At 43.4% G+C, this 24,726-nt stretch overlaps 1 pseudogene; it reads right to left on the bottom strand.

Annotated features, from left to right (window-relative positions):
• Positions 1–381: 381 nt before the first annotated feature.
• The window catches only part of LOC119250818 (protein Shroom2-like), a 38,554-nt pseudogene continuing 14,209 nt past the window's right edge, over positions 382–24,726 (bottom strand).

Genomic DNA, 24,726 nt, shown 5'->3' with positions numbered 1-24,726 from the left:
GCCCTGGCCCTGGTGAGTGGCCCTAAGGAGGCACCGGCCAGAAATTGTCTGGGGCAGCGCACACCCTGGGCAGTGTTACCCAGGGAGGCCCCTTGCTAAGAGCCCCTGGGTGATGGTGATCAGGAGCAGGCCCTCTTCTTCAGGCAGATGGGTGGCAGGCAGCTGAGGCCTAGCCAGAGTGTGCAGGCAGATTTCGAAGACACGTTGGTTCTGGTGAATGACGATGCCTTGGCGGTGGTGGCTGAAGAAGAGGTGACTCTGGGAGGCATTGGACAAAATAGAGACTTGGTGGTGGTAGTGGCCAAGGTTGGTGATGGGAACACCCGGGGGGCCTGCACCAGCAGACACTGCCCCATCCCTCTTGGAGGTGCTGCAGGCCCATCAGTTAAAGCTGGAGCCAATGAACTGGCAAGCCAGCAGGGCCCATTGCAGCCTGAAGCTCAGCATGGGCCAGTGGTGCAGCCCCATCTCGATCACCAAAACACCATAATTCAGGGAGTCCATGGCTTCTGGGCCAAAGTCATATCCTTGCTGCTGCTTCCCCTGGCGGGGCCACAGTTTGGCTGGGTTGTGGCTAGGACTTTGCGGGGAAGGGATTATGAGGGGGCAGCTATCGGGGGAGATGTCAGGTGTGTACACCACTCAGGCCTCACAGTGGTCCTCCTAGACCAAAGAGCCTGGAGTGAGCACACTGATAACTTGCTGGCCCAGAAGCATTGGTGGACAACAACCACCCCCAGATGTCTTCTCCCTGGTGATTCCATGAGGTGCTGAGACTTGGATTGGTGGGGCGGGTGCCGGAGGGAATCAGTGGGGAATCTGGCATTCAGTGGTACAAAACAGGTGAATGAGCTGAAGGAGCGCTTTCCACACAAAGCCCTTATTCGGTGACCAAGGGGCCCGGGGATGAAGCCACAGGCAGATCCACACCTTTGGAGCCAGCTATGCACACAGAGGCTGCTTGTGTCTGGTCCTCAGCATTCAAGGAGACAATGGGAGTGGGAAGAGGATCTCCCAGGGAGCGGGGACTTTGTGTGTTGCTGCAGGATACACAACATCAGCCGGGTGGGGCTGGCCACAATGCATCTGGTGCTGCCTCAGAGGAGAGGCTCTGGTGACCTCCCGGCTTGGGAGGACAGGTCCCACAGGCCAGGAGGTATGGAGCTCTCTCAGACCAGCCTCTGGCTGCCTCCAGCCTTGCCCTGTTCAGTGGCAGCAGGCTCCTTGACCCAGGCCAGTTTTTGAACCACCCCCAGATGTCAGCCTGGCTGAGTCACCTAGATGAAGACATGCTGGGCTACATGATCAACCTGAAGGTGAGCCCAGGCCAAGGGAGTCTGTGGGGCTGGGGAAGGTTCAGGGAAAGGACTGATCCCTGGCAAGGGTGAGGAAAGGGTAGTTCTCCAGGATGAGGTCTCACCTGCCCCTCCACCTTGTCCCCACAGGTGGAAGAGCACAGAGATTGCTGCAAGGTCTCCTTGCTCTTTCGGAACAACCCCTACTTCTCTTCATTTGTTCTGTGGGCTCTGTGTTGTTGTGGCATTTTTGTTGTCTTGAAATAACCCTTTAATTATATTGTCCCTCTCTGATGTATTTATGTTTTGAGTAACAGGCAAAAAAGCCCCCACCAGGACTATAGGAAAATCCATCTGTGTAAGTGAATTATTCTCTAATGCAAATGTGCAGGTTGTAGAACACAATAAAAAATGTAAGGGGTCCTTTACTTGTGTGAGATATGACTGAAAAGAGTAGAAAGCACACTGAAACTGTTACGGAGAAGCCCGATAAAAAATGTGTTGTCTGGCTGTGGGTCCTCACCTGCGCTCTTAAAAAGGGACTTATTAATACTCCACTACAGGCACACACAAAATGTTAATAAAAGGATTATTTACAAGGGAAAAAGATTTGAGGAAATGTACAAGTCAAGGAGAAAATAGGGAAATAAATTTTTTAATGTGTCCTACCCAATCCACAGACCTGGAAACCCAAAGGCACTCTCAGAGCTGGTCGCACGCTGCAAGCCGGCAGGGAGCCAAAAAGGGGTATCCGTCAAAGCCCACGTGTCTGGTTCTATACCAAACCTGGCTGCTTACCCCCACCCTCAGGTTCCAGCAACCTTCCCTTTGGTGATGATGGGATCTGTAGTTCCCAGTGTCTTTTGACTTTGGTCTGGAGTGGGGGTGGAGTCCACAAAGCCTGTATGGATTTAGCTTTAGGACATCCTTTGCCCCTTAACAATCCCCCCTTTCACTTTTTGCCACCATTTCCATGGTGATTCAGATCAAATATATGGATGTTGGGATGTAGTCTCAGAAGAATATTTTTACCAGGTTCCAGTGTGAAATAAAACCAGTCCTCCAGGTATTTTCCATTGTGGAAAGCAAAAGTACTCCATTCCTGGAAAAACAGTATATCAATCCAAGCCAAAAAAACAAAACATCTGGAGGCATTAGCCAAAACAAGACAGCAAATACATCAAAGTATACAATATTACAAGGAAAAAAATCTAAAAATGGTTCAGCTTATGTACAACACAAATTTTCTCAACCTTGATCCCAAACTTTTAACAGCATAATTAACATTTGCAAACTAAATCTACTTTTAAACCTTTTTACCTATTTTTGCATAAAATCACTGGGCAAAATAACTAAACATCAATTTATTTGCTGGCTTTGTTGGAATAATCCATTAGGATCAGAGCGAACTGTTGGCATCTGGTCCATGTAGGCTTCAGGAGCAAAGTTGACCTCATCAGACTCCATCTGGGCTTTCCTCTTCTCGAGGCTACCAGGAATTTTTTTGTTGGCTGAGTTGTCCTGTCCTGCCCATGGAGGCAGCTTCCTCACCCTCTTTGGAGGTCTCTGGAACCCTACAAACAAAGCAACATGTTCTCCTCTTCTTGGTTCAGCTCTTTTTCAACTTTCTGGAAGAACTCCTCACAAAGCCATACAAATAAACTATGTCCATTTTTTTTTGTTTAAGCAGACACATTCCCTATGGAATTTATGCAAAAAGAGACTCTGAGGTAAGTAGTAAAATATTACTACCACTATTTTTATGCAGTGTTGGTATCAAGGGGAGAGAAAATGCAAACACAGGTTAGATTTGCTGGAAAGAAAAATTGCAAACTTGCTGCAGATCCTGGTCACCAAAACAAGAAAACTTTGTGGATTCAGAACAAAATGCAAAAAAAAAAAATACCAGTACTATGTCAAAAAAGAAAAAAAAAACTTAGTAAATATCAGTTATATTTCCAGGTCTACTCAGTCCTTTGTAGGAAAGTTTTACTCTCAACAGTTCCATCAATAGGAATCTGTTGAGACCTTTTCTCCCTATATATCCAGAAACAATTTCTGTAGATATTAAACAATTGAAGTATACAATATTACAAGGTGACAATCACCATTGACAATTTACATACATCTCAGGTACTGAGAGGTTTTTATACACATTTTAGAAAACCACTGTTAACATTTCTGTACATGCCAAAGTTTTACCATTTTCCCAAGTGACAATGCTTCCCTTCCATTTTACTTCATTAGGTAAAAGCCAAATAGAACAAATTCATTTAATGCCTTTCCCAGGACGAAAGGGAGAAACTTTGTGTAGTGTCCCAGGATCTCTACTGAGGTTCCACAAAATTTCCTTGCATCTGCCAAATGACAGGCTACCAAATTTGCACTTGAATTTAGATTTCTGGGATGTTTTTGTCATAAATATCAGAAAAACGACAGAAACAACAATATTCAATCTCTATGAAGGTATCGGCTTAGTTCAGTAGTACAATGTTGACAATCAAACCATAACCTTTAGTTTTTCTCATAACTGGAGACTTTTATTTTTCCACGTCTATGGGTGCCATGTGTACTAATTTGTCAACCAATTTATACCTTGTCTTGGCCAAGACAAGGACACAAGGAAAAGGACATACAGACATACAACATATAGACACAAAGAGCTCTTTAGTTACCAAATTATCATGCGTGGGATATCTCATACAACTGCAGTTTCACTCAGAGGCCAAAGTAACAAAAAAAAAAAAAAAAAAAAAAAAAAACAGAGAAAAAAATAACCTCAAAGTTAAAAAAAAAAAAAGATAAAAGAAAATAACAAAATCAAGAGTGAAAACATTTCTATGTAAAAAAAAAAAAAAATAATGCCAGCATATGCATGATCCTACATGTTATTTCATGCCTCCTAAACTTTGAAAAGAAGAAGATCGGTTAGAGCATGTTGTTTTTTTTTTTCTCGAGTTTCTTCAGCAAAAAAATGTGTCCCTGTGTATCCTGCGGCAATAACTGGAAAATAAGTCAGTAACATTCAAGTTTTTTCTGTTTCTTAAACAAATATCTCAAGTCCTCAATGGGTTCACAAGACCAGTGGGACTTCGTCTCCGGGTCAGCTCCTTCTGGTGCTTTCTTAACTCTGGAATGATGTACCCATGGTTTTATGCCTGCAAGTTTCAGAGAAGTATGTGTGCTTAGCAAAACATCATATGGACCAGTCCATTTTTCTGAGAGCTGGTTTTGGGGATCCCCACTCTGCCAGGTCTTCAGTAAGACCTGATCCCCAGGTCTGAAGGGATGCAATGGTTGATCAGGAGGCATAGAGATCCTTGAGTTTGCAAAGTTGTGAATTACTGCCAGAACCTCCTGGATGGGTTTCACACATTGTGTGATTCGGCAATCTTGTGCCATTTCCAGACTGGCTTTCAGAACTGAGACCTGGAAGGGTCTTCCAAACACAATCTCAAAAGCACTTAATTGTAGCCCACTTCTAGGTGCCGCTCTTATGCAGAGGAGGGCAAGGGATAGTAACTGGTCCCAAGCAGTTGTGTTTATTGGCACAGTTTTACCAAGGTTTTCTTTAAGGTGTGGTTCATATTCTCTGTCCAGAAGACTGCAGTCTCCATGCAACATGCAATGTCCAGTTGATCTGTAACGCACTGCTCACTGCGTGAGTAACTTCAGAGACACATGCCGGCCCATTATCACTCTAGATAGAGTCCGGCAACCCAAAGCAAGGAATTATCTCCTTCAGCAGCTGTTTTGCAACATTGGAAGCTTTTTCCGTCTTTGTGGGAAATGCTTCCACCATTCCGAGAACGTGTCCACAAAAACCGATAGGTATTTGAAGTTGCCTGTTGTTCTAGGCATTTGTGTAAAGTCCACCTACCAGTCCTCAAAAGGGCACTTGCCTTGATATTGAACTCCAATGGCTTTAGTGTGGGAGTCCATTTTGGGGTTATTCCTGGCACATAGTTGATAACCTTGGGTGATCCGTTGTGCTATTTTATGCAAATGTGGTTCCTTCAAATATGGGTGCACTGTTTCTAATAAGGCATCTCTCCCATAGTGAGATACTTCGTGAAGATGTTTTAGCACCAGATATACCAGGGCCTCCGGGAGGAGTATCATACCATGGGAGTTTACTCTCCAAGTGGAGCTGGGGTCAAACTCGGTAAATCCCCATGCACGAGCTCTCTCCTCATCCCGCTTGGTGTATTCAGGAGCATACTGAGTCAGGCCCACAAGAGGGATGAGCGCACCCTGGAGGGTAGAACAGGCAGTGGCCTTAGCCACGTGATCAGCTGCCCTGTTGCACTTTGCCATGTCAGACCCACCCTTTTGGTGGCCAGGGCAATGCATCATGGCAACAGCTGATGGTAGAGCTACTGCCTTTAACAAGGCCAGGATTTCCAATGGGTGATTGACATCCTTGTTACTAGCGGTCAGAAGTCCCCACTCCTTCCAAATGGCCCCATGCATGTGGAGAATCATAAAAGAGTATTTTGGGTCACTAAATATATTGACTCTTACCTTTTGAGAGTTCCAAGGCACGGGTCTGGGCTATTAATTTGGCTTTCTGCACTGATGTACCTGCCAGAAGAGCCTTGGCTTCCACGGTGTTTTGGAGTGTCACCACTGCATATCCCGCACATCGACGGCCTTGGTCCATGAAAATGCTGCTATCCGTAAATAGCTCCCACTCTGGATGCAGCAGAGGCTGGTCAGTTAGATCTGGTCAGCTGGCATACACTGTGTCTATGGTTTCAAAACAGTAATGGATTAAAGTATCATCCTCAGATCTGTCTGCATTGCTTGGAAGCAGTGTGGCAGGATACAGGGAATTAGAAACATGCAGTTTCACATTAGGATTGGGCAACAGAGCTGCTTGATATTTTCACCTTCGCCCAGCAGTCAACTAAAGTCCACTCTTCTGCTCTAGCAATGTTAAGACCTGATGTGGCACACACACAGTGATGGGCTGACCCAATGTAAACTTCTCTGCCTCATGTAGGAGGTCACAAGTGGCAGCCACAGCACACAAACATGGAGGCCATCCCTTGGTGGTGTGGTCCAATTGTTTGGACAGATATGCAACGGGCTGCATTTCTGGCCCCAACAATTGGATCAGCACTCCTAGGCCAACCCCCTGTCTCTCATGTACATTACGTGTGAATGGCTTCCTAAGATCTGGAAGCCCTAATGCTGGTGCAGAGATCAACTTTACTTTTATTTCATCAAAGGCCTTTTGACATTCTGGAGTCCAAGACAAAGGTTCAGAGTCCAGGCCTTTGAGAGCATCATACAAGGGTTTTGCTATTAGTCCAAAATTAGGAATCCAAATCCTACAAAACCCAGTCATACCCAAAAATCTGTGCAACTGTTGCCGGTTGTTGGGAACTCTAAGGGCTGAAATTACCTGTTTTCTTTCTGTCATCTGTCCCAACCTGTGGGATTCGGAGGCACGAATAGAGAAGGACTGAGGATTGAAATGAGGGGCTTGACACGACTTGCCGCTAGTGGTTGCTTCTTTATTTTTCCTTTACCTTCTCTTACTTTTACATGTTTTTCTTTTTCCTGTCTTTTTACTTTCCCTGGCCTTCTCCCTGCTCCTCTTGCAGTAACCTCTCTCAGTATCCTCTCTCGAAGTCTCTCTCTAGAAGTCTCTACACAGTATCCTTTCTGCAGTCTCCTTCTCGAAGTCTCTTCTCCTTATCCTCTATGCAGTCTCCTCTCCTTATCCTCTACGCAGTCTCTTCTCCTTATCCTCTACGCAGTCTCTCTACTCTCTCCCTTGGTTCCCTTCTTATACCCTCATAGCTCCTCCCATCGTACCTCCCAGTCCCACGTGATTTACCAGAAATGCAGTGGTTCCTCAGAAGGTGAAACAGGAATCGAAACCTAACTTATGAGCATGCGCAACACAGCACATGCTCCATGCAGCTCCGGACATCTCCCCTTTTTTTCTTTTAAATGAGACACCCGGCCTGTCTTAGGTTGGCATATCCCATAACCAGCCTTACCCGTCATTGCTAATCCGGCACACCTGGTCCGGACCGCTGTCTTAGGTTGGTCTGGACAGGTTACACTCTTACCTGTCTTTGGCTCACAGGTTCTCTAGGGCTAAGTTGACCTATCTGGATGCCACTGGGGAGTCCTGATCAAGTACCTTGGTGCCAAGTACTTGGCTGACCACAATAGCACATTCTTTGTTTTGCTTCTGTAGCTGATGGAGAAACCATACACTGAAGGCACAAACAGCAAATAGCTAAGGCTATCACCCTGCCCCAAGCTTGCAACTGTGAGAGGAGTCCTCTAAACAAGGCAATGGCACCATCACTAGTAACAGGGGTAACACAAATAAAACTGTACGGAGGGTTGCAAGGCATGTGAGCAGTTAACAAAAGTGTGTCTATCTCTTCTTCCATGAGCTAACTGCTGACTAAGCATAAAAAGTCCATTTCATAAATGTCCATTCATATCTTGCGGTGTTGGTAAGGCAGAAGCAACATTGGCAGCTGATGCACAATCGCCCATTGTACTGACATCTGGGACACTTGTGTCATCACGGTTAGCAGGGTCAGGTGTATTGACAAACCTAATCAATCGAGCAGGAACCCATCGGGGCACTTCCACATCCTGTGGGAAAAGACAAATGCTGCTGGGCAGCTGTATTAATACTGGTGCGGGTGGTTGCCACTCGTTATTGACCTGGTCCTTCCATCTTGCTTGCAACATCGTGACCTGTCGAGGGTCTGGTGACCAGTGCCGATCAGCAGCTGACCACCCCTGGGTAGCTAGGGTCAAAAAATTAAGGGTAAAGAGAGCTGTAGTCAAACGGTCCCTGGGGGAGTGTTCTCCCCCCGTTTGTTTTAAAAGCATAGTTTTCAGAGAACCATGGGCACATTGAACTATACCCTGTCCCTGCGGGTTGTATGGAATTCCCGTTTTGTGCACAATGCGATGGACCACACAAAAGGAGGCAAAAGCCTTACTGGTATAACCAGGACCATTGTCTGTTTTAATGACACGTGGGCGGCCCATTACCGCAAACACCTGTAGCAAATGTGAGCAGACATAAGAAGTCTTTTCACCACAATATGGGGGGGGGTGAAAAGAAAACCAGAAAATGTCGATGGAGACATGGGCCAGGCTCTGTCATCCAAAAGAGGGTACATGAGTCACATCGGTTTGCCAAATTGGTTAGGGAGGATGCCCCGGGGGTTAACTCCTGGGGGCGGCACAGCAGCTGGAGCAAAAGGTGCACACTTGTGACAGGCACAAACAATGTCATGAGCTTGACAACAAGTCAACCCGTAACGACCCTTAAGTGATGTGGCTTTCATGTGCAAGACTGCATGTTTTTCCATAGCACTCTGAAGTGCTGGACAAATTAGATGTCCCCTAGTAAGCCGCTAAAGGTCCTGGCATTGGGAGATGACCTCTGATATGACCTACAAAAGGGTGATGAGTTCTCTTACGAATCAGTGTTTGCAACTGATGAAGGAGGGGTGCGATGGAGCTATAAACAGAAATATGAGCAACAGTTTCCAAAACATTTGAAGCAAGTACCAGATATTTGCTTTCAGAGTACAAATTGATAAGTTCTTGTGAGTGGCTCTCGAGAGCCAAGAGGACAGTGGTCGCCTCAATGACTTGGGCTGAACCACTGACACCTATACCACCTTCCAATCCCCTTCAGAGACAAAAGAGGCTGTACCATTACTGGAGCCATCTGTAAACACTGTTGGCGCCCCTACCATAGGTTCAGTAACCTGTTTCCTGGGGAAACAGACTGGATGATTTTGTAAAAATTTGCATAAAGAGTTGCTGGGATAATGCGAATCAAAAAACACTGAAGTGGTAAAATATAGAATACTCCATGTTTCATCGTGGCATATTAACCTCTGAATTTGTTCTTTGTTATAGGGGAGAATCACCGTTTGCGGGTGAGTACCCAAAAGATGTAGGCTGGAGTCTAGAGCCATTTGTACAATTCTGGCAACTGAATGAAAATAAGGCTCTAAGACTCGTTTTGGACAGATGTTAAGATGGATCCAATAAATGGGACCATCTTGCCATATAAGTGCTGTGGGAGTAAGGTTACTACAAAATACCAAGACATCAAAAGGGCTAGAGACAGACAACCTATTTAAGGTCACCTGGGCTAGAGCCTTTTCGACTCTAGTTATCGCTTCACGAGCTTCCTGCATAATGACTCTAGGAGAAGCAGGGTCTGCATCTCCTTTCAACGTGTCAAAAAGAGGCTTCAGCTCTCCCTATGTAATAGAGAGCAAAGAGAGTATCCATGCTAGATCACCACATAGGCGTTGGAAATCATGCAAGTTGTGAAGGTGAGCTATGCCGATTTTGGTACTGCTGGAGCATAACTGCCTTTACTCAAATGGCATCCTAAATACTGAAAAGGCTCAGCCATCTGTAACTTCTCAGGAGCAATCTTTAGACCTGACATCAGTAAATGATTCTCCAGGTCCTGGAAACAGGCATACAGCAGTCAGATGTGGGAGCTGCCAGTAACAAATCATCCATATAATGATATACATGCACTTGCAAATGTTTGACTCTAACTCTAATGGGTGAAGGCACACCCATTGATATCTATCATGCGGAGCAGCAGCATTAATGGCCAGAATAGAAAAAGCAAAGTGTTTGGAATCTTGATCATGTACTGGAATAGTGAAAAAACAATCCTTAACAATCCTTAAGATCTAGGATCAAGATATAATGATCTAGCAGAATAGCACTTGGAGAGGGAATGCCAGGTTGCACTGGTCCCATAATCTCCATAGTCACATTCACTGCCCTAAGGTCCTCTAATAGTCTCCATTATCCAGACTTCTTTTTGATAGCAAAGATGGGAGTATTCCAGGGGGAGGTAGAAAGGACTATGTGTCCAGCCTGTAGCTGTTCTTCTACTAACATTCTTGCAGCCTCTAACTTCTCTTTTGGCAAGGGCCACTGTGGTACCCACACAGGCGTTTCAGATTTCCAGGTGATAGGAATGGGCGTGGGCAGAGGCCAAATCACAGTGGCCCCTAGAAAAAAGCATAACCAAGCACTCATTTATCCCCCACTTCCCTTGTCACTTCCTGTAGATTAAAAGAGGGAGACCCTTGCTGTTGTTTACCCAAACCTTGTCCAGGCACGTAGCCCTGATTAACCATCATTTGGCCAGCCAGACTATCTGTGACTAATGAAGCCCCCATCTCCACCAGAACATCTTGTCCCCAGAGGTTCATGGGGATTCCAGGGAGGACATAAGGTTGAAATTGCCCACTATGGCCCTCATTGTCCCTCCAGCGGAGCACAGTAGTACTCCTAGAAGGATTTTGGTATATTCCCAGACCCTGCAAGGAGGTGTAAGCGGTAGGCATGGGCCACTTGGAAGGCCAATGCTCCTTGGATATAATGGAAGTGTCTGCCCCAGTATCCAAAAGGTCCTTAAATGTTCTGCCATTAATTATCAATTCAATGTGAGGCCTCTTATCTAATGTCAGAGCCAAATTCACAAGAGGGTTGCCTGAAGAGCCAAAACCTTCAGCACCGCGAATTACACGGTGGACTTTTCCATCACTGGCTAATCTTGGTAATGGTATAATTTGAGCTATTCTGTCACCAGGGGATATAGAGATAACTCCATGAGCAAGAGATGCAAGAATCTTAATTTCTCCAGTGTAATCAGTATCAACGAGGCCTGGGATGACCTGAAGGTCTTTAAGGGAACTGGAGCTGTGGTCAATTATTAGCCCCACAATTCCATCGGGGAGAGGACCATACTGGCCCGTAGGTAAACATTGCACTCCCATGCTAGCAGTAAGAACAGTATATGCAGAGACACTCAAATTGAATCTGCCGCTTCCTGGGGAGGTGTGGAAGAGGTCAGAGAAAAACTTTGCCTTATTTGGGGATTGCTCTGAACTGCCCCTGTAACTGGCTGAGAGGGTCACCGGGGCTGTGCCCTCCCCCACGAGTTTCCCGGCTGCCCTCCCATACAGGGGGTCAGTGGATTTCCCTGATAATCTGTCTTAGACCTACACTTGTTTGCCCAATGACTACCCTTTTGGCACCATGGACAAACTCCTGGTTTCTTTTGAGGGTTAGCAGTTTGCGGTGCCATAGCGCCCCCACTCCACCCCAAAGATGGGCAGGAGGCCTTTATATGCCCTTGCTGACCACAAGCGAAACAGGCATGGTTTTGTGGTCCAGTTACTGGACCACGTAAGGCCTGAGCAATCACCACACCTGTAACTTGAGCTTCACAAATATCCTTACAAAGTCTCACATAATCATCCAAACCAGCCCTAGCTTTCCATGGTCTAATAGCTTCCTGATGCCACTTATTAGCATTTTCAAATGCAAGCTGTTTAACTATCGGTAGGGAGGCATCAGTGTTACATAGAATTCAGCCAGCTGCTGTCATCAATCTTGCTAGGAACTCCACATATGGTTCTTTCGGCCCTTGAAGGACCTTTGTTAATTGAATGTCAGCTCCTCCTCTATCTCCTATTGCCGTCCAGGCTACGTCCAGCTGCTGCAACTTGGGCAAATACAGCCGGGTCATAATCCTTTTGTTGGTCATTACTACCGTATTGCCCTTCTCCTGCTAACATGTCCTTATTTCTAACCGGAAATCCTGCATCAGCATTGAGTTTAGCAGTATGAGTGTGGTTCTCTAAAAATACACAATTCCATACCAAATAATCCCCTGGGGAAGTAACGGCTCTGACCAACGCCTTCCAATCATTAGGAGTCGGATTCATGCCGATCCAGCTATCCAATAAGGGGTGCGTAAAATTGCTCTGGAGGCCATACTGAGTAACCACCTCCTTTAAAGCCTTCAAATCTTTAAAAGCTGTGGAGACATGTACTCTAGTATGTGCCCCTTGAGGATCTGTCCCTTCCAAGACTGGGTAAGCATAATTAGGGGCCTTGGAAGCCAGGACTCTTTCCATCATAGAGCACAGTCTTTCCATTAACGGAAGATCAACCCTGTTGAGTGTTCTACCTGCCTCAGGAGGTGGCTCCCCAGGTGTTTTCCATCTCAATTTACGCTTCCCTGGCTTATAACAACCGAGGTCTTCCTCATCCTGTTCCTCCCCTCCTCCCGACTCATCGGTAGAATAATCTAGGGGAGGGGCTGTTGGTATTTTTTGAGTAGAGGAAGGGGGACTTACCGATGTAGAACTCACAATGGAACTTCTATCTTCTTCCTCCATTTGTCTCGCTCTCCTGACGGCCTCAGTGGCTAACTGAGAGGCAGTAGTGCCACCGGCATTAAGAGCATCTCCGACCACTCCCCAGACTGTCAAAGTAGTGCCAGGAAGAGACTCAAGGACATATAATTGCTGATGCAAGACAATATCTCCTTCCACCTTATTCCAATTGTCACTATTGACCTGATCCTGCTCCAGAAACCATTTAATAGTGATACTAAGGGTCTCTACAAATCCTTTAAGAATTTTTCTACTAAGAGAAACCCCAAGCTATTTTAGGAGAGCTTCCAGGGTAATAACTAACTGCCCCTTGGACATTGAATTGCCCATGATTCCCGCTACCTTACCTTACTTTACTTTACTTGCCGGCTCACCACAGTTGGTCCTTCAGCGGTTCCTTCATTCTTTTTCACGCCCCACGATGGCACCACCTGTCCCGACCCACGGGATTCAGAGGCACGAAAAGAGAAGGGCTGAGGATTGAAATGAGGGGCTTGAGACTACTTGCCGCTAGCGGTTGCTTCTTTATTTTTCCTTTACCTTCTCTTACTTTTACATGTTTTTCTTTTCCCTGTCTTTCTACCTACCCTGGCCTTCTCCCTGCTCCTCTCGCAGTAACCTCTCTCAGTATCCTCTCTCGAAGTCTCTCTCTCGAAGTCTCTACGCAGTATCCATTCTGCAGTCTCCTTCTCGAAGTCTATTCTCCTTATCCTCTCCTCATCCTCTACGCAGTCTCTCTACTCTCTCCCGTGGTTCCCTTCTTATACCCTCATAGCTCCTCCCATCGAACCTCCCAGTCTCACGTGATTTACAGGAAAACGCAGTGGTTTCTTGGAAGGTGAAACGGTAAATCGAAACCTAACTTATCGCATACATGTGCAACATGCCGCATGCTCCAGGCGGCTCCGGACAGTCATCAGGCTCTGTCTGCCTTTCATAATTTCAAACCCCAAATATGTCACAGTTTGTTTGCATATATGTGACTCGTTAGGTGACACCTTGTAGGCACATTCTGCCAAGTTGTTCAGTACCACTAGAGTATTTTCCAGACAAGATTCGCAGTCTGGACTTGCAATCAATGAATCATCTACATATTGCAGTAAGACACCCTGGTTTAATTGAAACTTCCTGAGATCCCTGGCCAGTATTTCCCCAAAAAATAGTTGGGGAATCTTAAACTCCTGTGGAAGCACAGTCCAGCAACACTGGAGAGTGCTCTTGGACTTAGGGTCCTGCCACTCAAAGGCAAAAAGCAGTTGATTCTGGACATCTTTCGGGATACAGAAAAAGGCATCCTTCAGGTCTAATACCGAAAACCACCCAAAGTCACCAGGTATGGCAGTTAATAGGGTGTACGGATTAGGCACAGTGGGATGTAAATCCTGAACAATATCATTAATAGTCCTTAAATCTTGGACAAAATGGTACTCGCTTGAATGGGGTTTCCTCACTGGCAGAATTGGAGTGTTGTATGGTGAATGACAGGGCTGAATGAATCCAGATTGAAGGAACCTTTTCAATACCGGCTCAATTCCCCTTAAGGCCTCCTCCTTTAAGGATATTGTTTCCTCCTCGGGGTTTTCTCCCCTCTATCACTTCTATCTGTACAGGCTCTGCATTTTTTTGCACATCCTGGGGTACCATCAGCCCATACCCATTTACTTACTCTTTCAACAATTTCTGGAGGCAAAATTTCACCTTTTGGTGGAGCATCTTGAGTAAGTAACATCTGGAACCACAGATCACGCTCTGGAGGCACCTGTAGATGAAGCCTCTGATTTTTGGGTGAGAATATAATTTGCATTGAGCTTACTTAAAAGGTCACAGCCAAGTAGAGGGATTGGACACTCTTCCATGTACAGGAAGATGTGCTGGAGCTGTGTGGTGCCCAGCCTGCACTCCAAAGGTTGTAAGAAGAGTTTCTGTCATGGCCTCCCCGTAATCCCAGTGACTGCTGCAGTCTCTTTGCTCATTTTAGTTAATTTCTTATTCAAAACTGAGTATGTCGCTCCAGTGTCCACCAAGAAATCAATCTGACAATCCCCCACAGTGAGGGTTACCCGGGGCTCCGAGGGGGTTATTTTAATGGGCTTAAGATCTAGTGGAGCCCCTGGGCACCCCTATTCTTCATCTGAACCTTCTCCATGAACTGTCATTTGTCTCCTTTCCTCCACACTTGGCTCCAGATTCCTTCTACTCTGTCTATATTCCCTCCTATTTTCACCTGAGGCTCTACTCTGTGCTATCACTTGTCTCCTGTCCTCTGTGCTGGGCTCTCGATTCCTTCTCTGTCTTTATTCCCTATCATCATCTGAGCCTCTACTCTGTGCTAACATTTGTCTTCCTTCCTCTCCCCTTCCTGGTTCCTGGTTCTGTGTACTCTATATTCCCTCCTGTAACCCCTACATGAATCATCCTGTCATGGTGTTCTCAGTCTTCTATCCTGCCTTCTGTAATTATTGTGTCTACCACTCCCCTGTAACCTAGGACAACTGTGCTTCCAATGTCCCTCGTCCCTAGAGAAAGCACACTGTCTCTGTCCATTAGTGTTTCCCTGAAACCCTGTCTTGTGCTCTCTTTGTATGAAAACAGTCACAGGTTTCAGTCTCCTGTCTTCTCTTCTGTCCTCTCTATTATTATAAATCTTAAACGCTAAGTCTACTACCTGGGACGGACTCATCTCTGTGATGCTGTCTACCTTTGTTAACTTTTTCCTTATGTCTGGAGCAATATATGTGATGAATGTCATAGTGATCAAATGAGGATTTTCTGGGGCATCTGGATTCATATCCGCGTGGTTTGCATACGTCTGAATAATCCTCTCAAGGAACTCTGATGGATCCTCATTAGCCCCTTGTGCAAGTTCTAATATTATGTTATTTTTTTTTTGTTTGGGGATTCCCTGCTCCAGTCCTACCAATAAACATTTTTTATACAGGTCCAACATCGCCATTCCTCCATTTTCGGGGTCCCATCCAGGATCTACCTCTGGGACAGCAATCTCTGGCTCTGGGGATTGGCTGTCCTGTTGGCGGGGATGGTCAGCCTCCTCCCTAGCTTTCCTGAATACCATCCACTGCTCATCTAGACCTAGTAAAGTATGTAACATTGACTGTATATCTTCCCAGTTAGGGCGGTGGGAGACGAAGATGGAGGCAAACAAGTTTGCCATCCTCTTAGGAGCCTGCCGGTATGGGGGAACAGAGTTCCTCCAATTTAGGAGGTCCCCAGTATTAAAAGGATGGTGCGACCAAAAGTACCCAGCAGGGGCCTCCCTGGTGGCGCAGAAGTTGAGCGCTGGGTTGAGAAGCTTCCAGCGACCTCTGCGGCGCCTGTTCAATCCCCTGCTGCTCCCCGGCCACTTGAGGTGGGTCCCACATGGCGCGCAGACCTCTCCTGCCACCCGCTGATCCCTCAGCAGTGTGCTTTGGTCTTTCTGCCTGCTCTGCTCCCCGCTCTGGCAAATTCTCTCACCCTCCCGCGCTTCTGACTGTACCCAGTGCATGTATAAACAAAAAACAATCAAATAAATAAATAAATAAATAAATAAATAAATAAATAAATAAATAAATAAATCATGCCTCTATTAAAAAATATATATATATATATTAAAAAAAAAAGTACCCAGCAGGTCGCCCCTGTTCATTCAAGCCACCCATTGGCAACTGGTGAAGAGGAAACCGTCCTGCCTCAGGGTGATCCTTCTTGCCAAAATGGGTGCCACTTCTAGTGTGGGGAGGAGATGCCATTTTTGTTTCCTCCCTGGAGGGCATTGGAGGCTGTGAAACCACAGGAGTCTGCGAGGGATGGACCTCGGGAGGGGCCTGATCATGTGGCAAACCCATTTGTCCTGATGCCTCAGGAGTCTGTGTGGGAGGGGCCTCAGGAGGGGCCTCCTCAGGTGGAGAAGGCCTTAGTACTGATGTGTTTAAGGTATTTAGGAAATGATTCTCCTCCTCTTCTAACTCCATCCTCCTGCAGTCCTCATGGGAAAGTTTATATCTTCTCTGTGCCATCAGCCAAGCCTCTGCCATATCCCCTATCCAATTTATGGAGGGCGGCCTGTATCTGGTCATGCATACTTTTAAAAGCTGACTCAAAAACATTATGATTTTCATTCCTCACACGCTTAATAGTTAAATCAAAAGCCTCATTTTGTTGTTGCATAGCTAAGTTAAGAGCTTAAATTTGTTGCAGCACATTCTCAGTATGTGAAGTAGAACATCTACTTCTCTTAAAACAATAATGTAGCAGATGGCACCTATGCATATTACCAGAGGGGGGGGGGAAACAAAAACAGAAGCACAGACTGTAAAGGAACAGCTTGTAAACCACACACATACATATGCAGAATTAAAATTATGTGCCATACACTAGGTTTAATCCAATTATTTACACTTATAAAACTGGTGGTAATATTTAACGGAAAAAGGCTACTTAAATTCAAGCCAGAAAAAAACTGAAAGAAGTCAACTTAGGGATAAAACCACCTAAGCTCATGGTTGAGTCCATGTGTGGGTCAAAACCACACCCACAAGAACTGTATGCACAGACAAAAAAAAAACAGACTTTTCAAGACATAAAACAAAGATTTTCACTGTGAGTCCTGCAGACCTAGTGTGCTTTATGGTGACCAACACAAGGAATGTTACTTTGGGCTGGTCAGCCACTGGTGTAGCTTGGAAACCACGTTGGGCACCAAACTGTTATGGAGCAGCCCTGGTATAAAACGGGTTGCCTGGCTGTGGGTCCTCACCTGTGCTCTTAAAAAGGGACTTATTAATACTCCACTACAGGCACACACAGAAGGTTAATAAAATGTTTATTGACAAGGGAAAAGGAATTGAGGAAATGTACAACTCAGGGAGAAAATAGGGAAATAAATTATTTTAATGCGTCCTACGCAATCCACTGACCTGGAAACCCAAAGGCACTCTCAGAGCTGGCCACATGCTGCAAGCTGGCAGGGAGCCAAAAAGGGGGAACCCCCAAAGCCCATGTGTCTGGTTCTATACCAAACCTGGCTGGTTACCCCCACCCTCAGGTTTCAGCAACCTTCCCTTTGGTGGTGATGGGATCTGTAGTTCCCAGTGTCTTTTGGCTTTGTTCTGGAGTGGGGGCGGAGTCCACTAAGCCTCTATGGAATTAGCTTCAGGACATCATTTTCCCCCTAACAAAATGATGGAAATGGGTCTTCTAGGTGATTCATTTCTCGTTATCCTGAACTTTATTGGAAAACGAGAAATTTAAACAAATAAAATGAGGTGTGACCTGTGGAAAACAAAAATGAACTTTTTTAATATTTATTTATTTATGCATACAGAAACTGGGGTACAGCCCAGAGATGTTGTGGTAGGAGTGAGAAGATCCACCAGAGACTGTGTGGGGAAAGAACAGGCAGAATGACTGAAATACATGCCTGAGCAGAGCAGCTGGTGAGATAGGAGAGACTATTGCACCATGGGGGTAGCTCCCTGGTTGGGGATAGAACGTGTGCTGCACTGGCTGTGGATAGCTTTATAGGTTGCTTCTTAACTCTTTGTGCCAACAGGGAGGCCCAGCAAAAGTGAACTTTTATGTACCTGGAAAATATTTAAAAATAGCAACCTGTATGACACTCACAATATTGCTGAAAACTAGAAAACTCTCAGGCAACATTAATTGACAACATTAATTGGCAAGTTATTAATTGACAGATCAAGAAGTCAATATGTTGAAAGTGGTGGAAAACCAAAAAAAAAAAAAAACAGATTATTTTATTTATTTTATTTCATTTTATTTTTAAAGAGGCTGTTTGGTTGGACTCATTTGTGAATCCATCTGGTCCTGGGTTTGTTTTTTGTGGATGGTTTTGAGTACTGTTTGAATTTTGCTCCTTGCAATCGGTTTATTGAGGTTTATATTTTTTCTTTGTTTCACATTATGTGATTCTATAGTTCTAAGAATTTGTCCATGCCTTCCAGATTGTTGAACATGATTTTATATATATATATTTATATATATATATATATATATGTATATATATGTATATATATATATATGTGTGTGTATATATATATATGTGTGTGTGTGTGTGTATATATATATATATATATGTGTGTGTGTGTGTGTATATATATATATATATATGTGTGTGTGTGTGTGTATAGTAGTAGTAGTAGTAGTAGTAGTAGTCCCTTACGGTAGCTCAATGATTATTAGTTTGAGGAACCTCCACACACCTTTCCATAGTAGTTGGATCAGTTTGGATTCCCACCAGCAGTGTAGGATGTGCCTTTTCTTCTTCCACATCCTTGCCAACATTTACTGATGTGTATTTTTTAATGTGTGTCATTCTCACTGGTGTAGGGTGATATCTCATTGCGCTTTTGAGTTGCATTTCCATATTATAAGTGATGTTGAATATTTTTTTAATATATATTCTGTTGGCCATTTGCATTTCCTCTTTGGAGAAGTGTTTTACCTCTTCTGGCCCCCATCCCTTTTTTCCTTTCACTGGACTATTTACTTTGTTGTGGTTGAATCCTGTGAGTTCTTTGTAGAGCTTTGTGATCACTCTGTTCTCAGCTGTGTGGAGTAAAATATTTTCTATGAATCTGCAGTGCTTCTCCTTGTGTTGATTAATGTTTCCTTTGGTATACACAAGATTTTCAGCTCCATGTAAACCTGTCTGTTCGTCTTTTCCTTCACTTTCTTTGCTTTGGGGTATAAGTCTTTCAAGATGTTACAGAGATGAATGTCATGCAGTGTTGTTTTACCTACATTTTCAACTATATATTTTGTGGTTTCCGTTCATGTGGTCAATATTCTCTATCCATTTTGAGTTGATTTTTGTGTATGGTGTGAGGTAGTATTCTAATTTTGTTCTTTGGCATGTGGCTGTCCAATTTTGCCAGCACCATTTATTGAATAAATTGTCCTTGTTCCATTATAAATCTTTGATCCTTTGTCAAAGATTAGTTGTTCATATATATGGATTTACCCCTGGATTTTATATTTGATTCCATTGGTCTATGTTTCTGTTTTTGATCCAGCCCCATACATTTTAGTCATTATGGTTTTGTGGAAGAGTTGGAAATATGTAGTGGACTTTATTTTGTGATACTTTCATCCTAGTTCTTTTCAGTTAGGGCAGACTAAAAAGACTATTTTGACTATTCAAGTTTTTGTGTGGCTCCATATGAATTTCATCAATATTTGTTCTATTTCTTTGAGGGCTATCATTGTATCTAGAAAGGCTACTGTGTTTTCTGTGTTGATTTTGTTTCTTAGTATTTACTAAATTGTTGTTTGTTTTGATTACTTTTTACTTGGAATTTTTAGGGCTCTTTATGCATGTTATCATACTATCTGCAAATAGTGATAGTTTTACTACTTCTTTCCTTATTTGGATTCCTTGTATGTCTTTCTCTTGTCTTATTGCTCTGTCTAGGGCTTTCAGTCTCATAGTGAAAACTGGTAGCCAGAGTGGACATCCTTCCTTGTTCCTGATCTTAAAGGAAGGTTTCAGCATTTCACTATTGAGAATAATATTGGCTGAGGATTTGTCATAGATGGCTGTCATCATATTAAGTTTTGTTCCTTCTATCCCAAGATTTTCAAGTGTCTTCCTCAAAATCAGAGGTTGAATTTTGTGAAATGATTTCTAAGTAGCTATTGATATAATTATATGGTTGTTTTTTTATATTTATTTTTTGTTGATGTTTTGGATTACATTAATTGATTTTTGGATGTTGAACCATTGTTGTTCCACTGGATTACATCACCACTCACTTATGGAATATTATTCTTTCGATGGTTTGTTGGGTTCTGTTAGCATGATTTCTTTTTTTGTTTGTTTAAAGATTCATTTATTTGTTTATATGAGCACTGGGTACAGTCAGAGGTACGGGAGGGTTAGAGAATTCACCAGCCAAAGCGGGGAGCAGAACAGACAGACTGATGAAATACGCTGTTGAGAGGAGCAGCGGGCATGGCAGGGGAGGTCTGCTGCACCATGTGGGACCCTTGGGGGCCAGCTAGGGATCAAACTGGTGCTTGGAGGCCGCAGACAGCTTCTCCGCCCAGTGCTCAACCACTGTGACACCGGGGAGGTCTTGTTAGCATGATTTCCTCAAGAAATTTTGCATCTGTTTTCTTTAGGAAGGTTAGCCCAGAGTTTTCTGTTTTTGGGTTGTCTTTGTTCATTTAGGTATCAGTGTAATTTTGGTTACATAAAACATATTTGATATCATCATTTCTATCTCAATATTTGAAATAATTTTGTAGGATATATACTAGATCATTCCTGAACGTTTGACAAAATTCAGTTGTGAAGTCATCTGGTTCTGAGATTTGTTTTGCGGGAGGGTTTTTATTACTGTTTCAATTTCCCTGTTAGTGACTGATTTTCTTTACCTAGTTTTGGCTGATTACAACCCTCTAGCAATTTGTCCATCTCTTCTATGTTATTAAATCTGTTTGCATAAAATTATAAATTTGGAAGAATTAACATTATTAAAATGGCCATTCTACTAAAAGCAATATACAGATTCATTGCTATTCCAGCAAAAATCATAATGACATTCTTGAAAGAAATAGAACAAATACTGATGAAATCCATATGGAACCACAAACATCCATGAATAGCCAAAGCCTTGCTGATGAAAACAAAGGAGAAAGGAGGTATCACACTTCCAAACTTCAAGATAATACCAAGCCACAATATTCATTTATTTATTTGTATATTTATTTATTTATTTATTTATTTATTGGTTTTTGATTATATCATTTGTTTTTTTTTTCATTTTTTCATTTAAATTTTATATTTATATTCCCGATACAATTGCAACCCCCTTATTTTGATCTCAATCTCTCCCCTCCCTGGCCCCCAACTCCCCATAGAGTGTCTCTGGTTCATAGCTGTTTGTTGATTTTGATATTTTCTTTCTCATAGTTATTCATGAGGGAGGCCTGATGAGAGACTGTATAGCTATATACTTTGCTCTGATTATTGATTAACTTGACCCTGTATATTCTGAAATGTTTTGTCCTCATCGTCGTTCATCTCAACATATGTTTTCATGCCTTCTTCAATCTCCTCTTTAATCCGACTTTCTTCTAGTAGTGTGGGTTTCAAACTCCATGAGTGAAAGGGTTCCTTCCTTTCTTTTCATGGTTTATTTCATGTGCAATGCCTTTATTATCAGAGGAGATAGTTGGTATGATTTTCATCCTAACATATCTGTGGATATTTGTCTTGTGATGCAATATTTGATCAATCCTGGAGAAAGACCCATGCACACTTGAGAATAATGTGCACACATATTTTTGGAGAGTGCAGTTTCCCATAGAGCTCTGTTAACTAAATGAGGTCTAGTTCTTTATTTGGGGCTCTAATGTCCTTATGCATTTTTTTTTTTCATGTTGATCAGTCCATTGGTGAGATTGAAATTTTGAAGTCTCTTACTACATATGTATTTTATCTCTCTTTTCAGAGATGACAATAATTTTCTGATATATTGGGACCTCCTCCCTTTGGTGAGTGTAAGCTGATGATAGTTATATCTCTCTGATTTATGGTGCCCTGACTCATAACATATGACCATCTATTTCTCTTTCTATCTCTTTCAGTTTCAATTTTATTTTATCTGTTATGAGTATCCCTGCCTGTGCCTTCTCTTTTGGTACACTTGGTTGATTTCCAACCTTTTACTTTCATTCTGTGTTTATCTGTTGTAGTTAAATGTGTTTGCTGGAGACAGCAGAAGCTGGGATTTCTTTAATTTGTTTTTATTTTTTAAAGATTTATTTATTTATTTATTTATTTATACAAGAACCGGGTATAGGCCAGATGCGCAGGAGGGTAAGTGGATTCACCAGAGACAGAGCGGGGAACAGAACAGGCAGACTGACGAAATATGCTGCTGAGTGGAGAAGTGGGTATGACAGGAGAGGTTGGATTATGCCATATGGGATTCTCGCCAGCCAGCTTGGCTTGAATCCGCCCTGCAGAGGCTGCGGACAGCTTCAGAGTGCAACACTCAACCGCCTGTGCCACTAGAGGAGGACCCTGGGATTTTTAAAAAAATATTAATTTATTTATGCATACAAGAACTGTAGTACAGCCCAGAGTTGTGGCAGGGGTGTGGTGATTGGATTCACCAGAGACAGCATTGGAACAGACTATGTGCATTGACTGAAATGCATTGCTGAGGGGAACAGCGGTAAGTCAGGAGAGGTCTGCTGCACCATGAATGTAGATCCCTGTGAGGGGATTGAACTTGTGCCTCAGTGGCTGAGGATAGCCTTATAGGATGTATCTTATCCCCTTGTGCCACAACGGAGGCCATGGATTTTATATTTTATTTCTTTTCTTTAATTTTATTTTTATATTCCCCATACAATTGCAACCCCCTTATTTTGACCACAATTCCTCCTTTCCCTACCCCCAACCATAACATGTCTCTGCTTCATAGTTGTTTGTTGGTTTTGATATTTTCTTTCTTATATTTATTATTTTTACTGGTCCCTTTTTTAGGTTTTCTAGATTCCTGCTATAAGTGAGACCATCTGGTATTTTTCTTTTTCTTTCTGGCTTATTTCGCTGAGCATGATCCCTTCCAGCTCCATCCATGTTGCTGCAAATTACATGTGTTTATCTGTTTTGATTGCTGAGTAATATTCAGTTGTGTATATGTACCACATCTTCTATCCAGTCATATATGTTTGGTTATTTGGGTTTCCAAAGCTTAGCTATTGAAAATACTGCTGCTATAAACATAGGAGTGTAAGTGCTCTTTGGGATTAATGTTTCTGTGTCCTTTGTGTAAATACCTACGAGTGGAATTGCTGGATCATATGGAATCTGTGTACAGTTCTAGCTTCCATATGATCCAGCAATTCCACTCCTAGGTATTTACCCAAAGGACACAGAAACATTAATTCCAAAGAGCACTTGTACTCCTATATTTATAGCAGCAGTCTTAGGTAAATACCTAGGAATGTAATTGCTGGATCATAAAGAAGCTAGAGCTGTACACAACTTCCATATGATTCAGCAATTCCACTCCTAGGTATTTACCCAAAGGACATGGATTTTATATCTTAATCCAGCCTGTTACTGGTGTCTATTGTCTTCTCCTTCTTCATGCTTGTGATGTTCTCTTTAATAATCTCCTTGAATAGTTTCTCAGTTCACTTGTCTCTCTCCCCACCTTCTGGGATTCCTATGACTCTTACGTGGCCTTTCCTCATTGCCTCAGATTTTTCTCAAAGTGTATCTACATCTCTTTCTTTTCCTTTTTCCTTTGTAGTCCTCTTTCCTTTTCATTCATCCATTCCACCCATTCTGTTTTCATTACTTTTCCCAGAGTTCTTTCGTGGCTCCATTAATCTTACTAATATCTTGCTTTTCCTTCTTTAAAGACTCAGTTTCATTTTTCGGTTTATAATTATATATCTTAAATCATTCTTTTCCTTTCATCATCTTTATTTTTTGTAATCACAGTGATTCTGAATTCTCTATCTGGCAGTCAGAGACTTTCTTCTATGTTATTGTTCTTGAGTTCTGGGGCTGATTTTCTTTTTGTGGTGTTTGCCCATGGAGAGGCTTGTTTGGTTATTTGTATTTTTCCTTCTCCCTCTTTTTTGTTTCCTAATTTGATTTATGGGTTAGTGTAGTGCCAGGAAGGCACAGAGCTGGTTGTCTATGATCTGAGCAGACCAGATGGGTAAAGGAGAATCCTGCAGCCCTCAGTTACTCTCTCAGCCATTTATTGAGCTTTTACAGGTAGTGCACCAACCAGTTACATGGCAGGGAGGGGTGTTTGGGGTAGGAAGATCAGCCTCCAAGCACCCAGCAAATCTGAACTCCTCCTGGGTTCTCTGGAGCTCTTTCTTCACTTCAGTTGGTCAGCATAAAATAATGAAGCCTTGGCCCACAGAAGTTATATTGTTATAACAATATAACAAAATTTAGGGGCTGCCATCAGGCATGCAATCCTAATGGCAGGAGGGCTGAAAAGGCTGAAAATCATTTATCCTATAACTGGGCACTGTGCCACTGATACTGGTGGGCATATCTTTGGCAGGGGCTCCACTGAGACACTAGGGTGTGGTGTCCAGACCAAGGTCAGCACAGTCACAACAGACTTCACAAGCATAGTAATGCTGGGGATGGATTGTTGGACATTATCCCTGAAGAACACCAAGTCTCCGCATGCTGG

Source organism: Talpa occidentalis, unplaced genomic scaffold, assembly GCF_014898055.3.
Source record: "Talpa occidentalis isolate TD23 unplaced genomic scaffold, MPIMG_talOcc4v2.1 talOcc4.18, whole genome shotgun sequence".
Lineage (NCBI taxonomy): Eukaryota > Metazoa > Chordata > Mammalia > Eulipotyphla > Talpidae > Talpa > Talpa occidentalis.
The sequence above is the reverse complement of the archived record's forward strand: the minus strand, read 5'-3'. Positions and strand labels throughout refer to the sequence as shown.